The sequence below is a fragment of the Beta vulgaris genome, chromosome 2 (assembly GCF_026745355.1).
Source record: "Beta vulgaris subsp. vulgaris cultivar EL10 chromosome 2, EL10.2, whole genome shotgun sequence".
NCBI classification, from domain to species: domain Eukaryota; kingdom Viridiplantae; phylum Streptophyta; class Magnoliopsida; order Caryophyllales; family Amaranthaceae; genus Beta; species Beta vulgaris.
This window is the reverse complement of record NC_079203.1, coordinates 27,124,881-27,132,092: the sequence shown is the minus strand read 5'-3', so window position 1 is coordinate 27,132,092 and position 7,212 is coordinate 27,124,881. Positions and strand designations below refer to the sequence as shown.

General features: G+C 32.3%; 1 long non-coding RNA gene across 1 annotated transcript; it reads right to left on the bottom strand.

Moving 5' to 3' along the window:
* Positions 1-435: 435 nt before the first annotated feature.
* Positions 436-5,509, bottom strand: LOC125494953 (uncharacterized). Its single transcript, XR_008968447.1, has 3 exons — positions 5,059-5,509; positions 4,766-4,945; positions 436-703 (listed from the first exon to the last, which is right to left on the bottom strand). It is a non-coding gene; the product is annotated as an uncharacterized LOC125494953 (long non-coding RNA).
* Between the last annotated feature and the right edge of the window lie 1,703 nt (positions 5,510-7,212).

Genomic DNA, 7,212 nt, shown 5'->3' with positions numbered 1-7,212 from the left:
CACAGTTGGGCACACATTGTTCCAAGCAAATAACATTCCTATTTATAATACTACAAGATGTTGTTCTTTTTACAGCTTTTACATTACATATTGCTAATTTTTCAAAGTCTTTGAGCTATGCTCCTAGAGGGTAGTAATAGGTGACTTGTCAATTTTACTTAGCTATTAATATGTAGCAGCAATATTATACCAAAGAGGAGAGAGAGTGGACGGTGCTTAACATTCAAAAAAGTCATGATAGAATCAAAATCCATAGTCGTTATCCATTTTGTTCTTCGTATTCATAATCCACATTAAGTCGATAATCCATAATTATAGTTCGTACTTATAAATTTAATAAGCACATCATCACGTAATCAAATCATTTTACACTAACGGGATCTACGTTTATGTAACAGCCCGCACTTCCGAGCTGCTAACTAATCACAATTAAGATACACAAAACACAATCAACACTTAACAAACCTCGAATTTACATTTATTTACAGCGGAAACAAAACCTATAAAAACGATCCTGGATCTGTGGGTCAGGGGCCCACAATATAACAACTTGAAAATCAAATAACAGATTACGAATACTTTGAAACAAAACATCTAACTTTAACCTCAGCCCACCATTTCATAACATAAAACTCTTCTTCTTGATCAATAATCATATTCCACGACCTCGACATCAACCCTGCAAAATCACTAACAATGAACCCTCCCACCAGGACAGGTTCGAAGAACAAAATCAGAAAAACTGAGTACACACACTGTCCAACCAGAAATTCATTTTAGTGGCTTAAAATATAGTTGTGCGGTTTATTACTCAACAAGTGGAACAATCCCAGACTTCAAAAATACTTAAAATCAAATAGTTAGAAATGTTTCTATCACGACTCCAGCAACCCTTAACTAGAAAGTCCAATAAAGAGTACTCATACATATACTACAAATAATAAGTTCCTTGCCATAAGGACAATGTCCAACAACAGTAGTTGAAATACATAAGCTCATCCCAAAACCTCATTTTGGTGGCTTAAGTCCATTCGTATACAATTCATGCTAGAATTCAGTATGCTTCACAAGTAAGGTACTTGTTTAAAAATTTCAGGATTACTATCCTTGCCAAGTATTAAAGTAAGAATTTTTATCATGAAGATCACCACTTAGATCATTCAAAAACCTTTGGGTCAGATAGCATTTAATTTCATTGGGTAAAGCGAACACGAATAGAGAGGGGCTCCTTACACAAGGAGCCGACTGTCTCTAAGCTAATGGAGGTCGTCACCCCACCGTTTAAATATTTATGCTTGCAAGCCTTAACCAGGACATGTCCCATTTTTATTATCTGCTGGACTTCACCCACCCAGCGAGGGTTCGAAAGGAGATCACCCATCCTCCAAGGGTTGTTGTTCATACCGTACCTTATTGGGTATCGGCCTTTACCCACTTGTATCCATAGTTTATTTACATAAATAGTTTAAATGCACAGTTTACAATACCACACGTGTTCAAAGAACACATATTTATCCATGAAGAGGAAAAATAATCACCACTACTAGGTGTTGCTAATCATTGCAAGACTTGTATCTTCTTTTGAAATCTTTTGTTTTACGTCAACAATTTCACATATTAGTTACGTGTAAAGATATAAGGAAATAATCAATTCTTTACTGCTTGTAAAAGTCGTATAGGCACTTAGTGTGCTCATTTAAACTTTACCAAAAGGGTTGAGTTAACAAGAACATTTGGAACTTTTGTCAAAATAATTACAGCAAAAATACTGAACTTAAAATGAACATAACTTCCTGCTCGGTACTTCGAATTAGGAATTTCCAAAACTTAACCTCAATAACTTTTGGATCATGACTACTCAAAGGAACAATACCCGCTCCATAACACATATTGAGCATCTCGCTCCATAAATGTTGTTTACTTTCCCCATAAAACAATAACTAATCATAATGCTATTTTTAATAACACAAACTTATATCTTTCAAAACTTATACTCTTGTTCTTAATTCGTATCGCATACTCAATTCCAAGTGTATCAACGACTTAAACTCTCGTCCGTAAATTAATATAAAACAAAACAAAGTTGAAATGTAACTAACATATCCAAAATACCTGAACCTCAATAATCTTATTATAACACAAACTCGAATCTCAAATAACCTCACTTACCTCAAATATTTTTTAAAGGAAGTAATATACATAAAACGTATTCGAAATCAAATGTCTCTCCGCAGTCGAACCCATAACATAATCAAAGTGTAAAATATGTTTCTCAAAGACTTATAAGATAACTATTATGGAGACCCAATTCTAAGCTCGTGCGATTAACCTGTAATGTTTTACTTGTAGACTATAAGGTATCCTCTAACATGTCTTGGCAATTCCCTTCATCATAATAGTTTCTCTTTGTACTTGGACTTCCGTCTTTAACTTATAGCATCTAAACTATAGCATTCCAAAATTCTCAGATATGAATTTTCCCCTTAAAGGTTTTCTTATTCCCAATACATGAACTTTCATTGCCAGATATAATCTTATTACATATCATAAATCACCTACAATTACTATGGCAAGTCAAAATATCTCACTCCATATTTCCCAATACTCCACTCGTTGTCCTCATCCTTCTCAAATTTATAATTCACAACCATACGTCCCCATGTATTTGTACTGAAAGCTCATATTAGGCTTAACACCATACGCTTAGTATTGTCATTATATAACTTTAATTACCAGCTCTCTATTATCTAGATTTATATTTTTCTTTCCCAACATCCATTTATATAATCTTACTCATCCAATAGACGAAATTATGCTCCAAACTCTTTTACTTGACCCCTTTGCGGATAGATCTTTTATTACATAAGTATTGTAAATTATATCTCTCTAATATACTCATCTAAACCACCACAAGATTGGATCCTTTATTTCACTGATACGACATTCATATCTCAAATCCTACACATCCTCTGAACTCACAAACCTCTGTAACAACTCATTAACTCATAAATTAATATTTGACCTTTGAAATTCACATCCAAATTTACTATTCCCAACTATCTAATCTACGTCCACCACATAACATCTTCATTCTTAGTTAGAACCTCCCAACAATTACTTCATCCTTCAATTATGACATCACAAATCTTCATTCTTAATATATACCAAGCTCCATATTATTTTCGGAGATTTTTGGGTGATACCATTCACCTTGTTTATACGCCATAAGTAAATCTTGGGATATGACTACTTCTAATAATATCCTCAAAGCGCAATTGTATTTTATTAAATAGAACTTCACAAGTACCCATCTCACAGCAAACTCATTCTAACTTAGATTCCAAACTCCATATAACATAATTCATCCATGATATTCTGTAAAGATATAACTTGTTTCACTAGACTTACGTGTTTCCAAACTTAAATCCGAAAATAATATTCATTAATTGACCCAAATTTGAGAGACTTTTTCCTATGAGAACTTCTTCATAAAAATTTAAGTAGGAGTAAAGATCCTCCCCGACATTAATAGAACTAGAAAATTCTGATTTATAATTTCACGAGTCATATTTGTTCATAACTCCAAGTCATAATTTTCAAAGTTCATGATCATATATAATCAAATCTCAAATCTAATAAAGAGTTTTTCATACTTTCAGAAGTTCCATATAAATATTATCACAAATATTTTCACAATTGCTTAAACCTGAAATTTTAACTCAACATCCTTGATCAAAATTCCTTTCTTTTTCTCTGAAACTTTCAAATATAACTATAGTTTAAATCGAAAGCGAGTTCATAAAGATATCGAGTCGACGTCCCGGCTTAGTTCGTAAATCGAAGTACTTGTGTAAAACCACTTATATAGTTAGATATACTAAAGATCCTTGCTTTAATTCTCATAGCTACACTTTCATATAAAAGATCAACTTACTAAGCATAAAAACTTATTATAAATTCGATGTGGAAACAAGTAGGTTTAATAAATCACACATCTATATTATTGAAGGATTCAACTACCTCCAATCAGTTCTTCTAATAAAATATCACTCAGTAAAACTCATCACATATATAGCTTTCGCTCATAGCTTAAAACCAAATATGTAGTTAACAACTCTTGTAAACACACAATAACACTTTGAATAATTTTGTATTTATATAAAAGGCTTATTAACTCAGCACATGAAATCACATAAAACAGAATATAGATTCAAAGGTGGAAGGACATGTGTGTACCTTAAACGATTCCCAATAATTCGACATTTGGATAACCAACTATAGCTCGAACTTCATAATTATCTCCATATACATACTCCAACAACACCTCAAAACAATAACAACAATCATTAACCATCCTCACAACAATTTAGATAAACAAATTGAATTACTCATACTTAAGCTCTTCCATGAACTAACCACCACAATCTTATATACAACCCATTCTACTAATCCAACTCACAACATCAATTCATCTCTAATTAACATCATTATGATTTCAGAGAGTATTATCAAACGACATAATTTATAAAAAAAAAATCAGTTTTTATAAACTTACTTAAGAGGCTTACTTCATATTAGAAGCTTCAATCCAATAAGAAAGATAAAATATCAATCTTTAAGTTTAAACATTCTTATCATAATTATATTTGCTAATCAATAACAAAATTGAGAACCAAGTTTATTTCTAAAATCGAATATAAAATCCAATTGCACCACACTTAATTGGAATAAAGGAGATGAGGAATTAAGAAAAATTAGCTTATACCTTCATATGGAAAGGAATACCAAGATAATGGCAGCAACAAGGCAAGCAAGCCAATCACGGCAGCAGCGCAACACAAAGTACAGCAGTAGTGCTGAACTTGTGTAAGGCGTAACTCATATCTCCGAACTCCAAATTGAGCGATTTTTGTTCTCAAATTCATTAGCTCGAAGTGATCTACAACTTTGATTCAGAAACAAAGAGCAAAATTGGATTGCATGTTATAGATAATTGAGGAAACATATTGTCGGAAAAAACAGAGGAGAGAGAAATGAAGATAGGAACAACAAACTTACAAAGACCATAACTCATAGCTCTGAACTCCAAATCAAGTGATTTTTGTGCCCAAATTCATTAGCTCGAAGTGATCTACAACTTTGATTCAGCAACAAAGAGCAAAATTGGATTTCATGTTGTAGATAATTGGGGCAACAGATTGTCAGAATAAAACAGAGGAGAGAGAAATGGAGGTAGCAACACCAAATTTGCAAAGACCATAACTCATAGCTCCGAACTCCAAATCAAGTGATCTTTGGGTCTAAGTTCAATAACTTTTCAATATATACAACTTTGATTCAATAAGTTTGGTCAAATTCCAACTCCAAAATGCAGAAATTGAGCATGCACATTACGGGGTATAAAATCAGAGGAGAGAGAAAATTATTGTTTGGGGTTTTATTTTGGTTTTAAGGTTTCTCCCAATTCTTAACCACTTGGGTCATTAAACTGAAATCTTGAAGAGAATAATTGATCTATGGGAAAAATACACTTTGGTACTTGATTGAGAAGTTATGGAAAGGAGAGAGAGATGGTCTAGCATCTAGAGTGGGTAGCATGAGTGAGGAGACATAATTTGTAATTAAAAATGGTTTCTCTTTATTTCAAAGCTTAAAATCCTTAACACAATGTCTCTATTATATAAAATCCATACTAACTTATTTGTGCTTGGAACTTACTTTAGACGATAAAAATAATTCTCAAAGTAATTTCTTTACTAATATGAACATAGCTAACGTTGACTAAAACATGTCTGAAAATATCAGCTATTATACTTATCAAATCTCATTTATAAAGTCGTTATTCAACCTGCTTAAAATATAGGCTATTACAGTTTAGATGGACATCGGAGATTATCTCGTGACGCGTGCCCAAAAAGTTAAGTTCACGAACGGATTAACACTCTTGATATTCCTCGTCTACGCAATCAAAGTCTATAATAAATATTAACGAGATCTGAGTTAGTTACCTAAATAACCCCTTTTTATATATAAAATAATTTAAATAATTCAAAAAATTGAAGAAATACTTAATGATTTTAAGAGAGTTTATAAATCAAAATTTATGGTTTTCAAATTATTTATGGTTTTCAAATTATTTATGAAATTTTTTTGAGTACTTAAAGATTATTTCAACTTTATTTTTTATTAACATAAACAATTATTTTAAACATATAGAATCAAACTCCTAAAAAAATTTGGTGTTAGTCTTGGATGAACACTTAAGCAACTACAAGAGGGGGGGGGGGGTTGAATTGTAGTTGGAGAGATTTTCAAACTTTTTGCGGAAATAAAAGAATGATTGAATAAGAAAGAAATAATTGCATGAAATGAGAAAGACCTAGGAACACGAGATTTTTACAAGGAAAGCTTCCTAGGCCCAATAGGAAGAAAAACCTTGACCACGAGGGATTTTGACTCAATTCTCTTTAATAACTTTTAGGCCAAAAGACTCTCTTTTGTACAACCTAAACTTGGACCAACTCTGTTCCTCTAGGAACTGGTTCCCTGTCAGCTTGTTCCCCCTGAACAGTTGACTTCTCCCTTGACTTCACTCAAAGTCTTTTCTCTTTCTCTCTTCTTTTTCTCTTTCTCTTTTTCTCTCAAAATGATTACAGATTTAGATTCACTCAACCCAATCTATAATACATCAATTTCTAAGAAGAAGAAAACCGAATGTACTTTCACTAAGAATATTACATAAAATTCTGAAAGTATATCTAATAAGATCATTACAAAACTCTATTTGTAGGGACCTTTCTTCTCGAGTTCTTCTCCACGATCTTCTCCAAGATCACACGTAGCTTCAGCCACTTTTCCACAATATGTCTGTTGATAATTCCGTTGGCAGTTGGGCTTCCTTAAACTCAGCCACTTCTCCACGTTCACACGCCTTATAAATATATTAGTTGTTGTGGTTCCTAAAATGTAGGAACTACCTCAACGATCTATTTTTAAGCGCATGCTTAGGTTAGTGTTTGGCGGCTCCTAGATTGTAGGAAAAATAAACATGCTGCACACACTAACTAAACAAAATATTATGGAAACTTAATATAATAAATTTATTACATCCATAATATTAACCGAATAACACAAATAAGAAATTACATCCTTAATTAAATTTGTTTTTAATGTTTTTATGTTTTTTGAAAAATATCTAAAGAATCTAAAGAC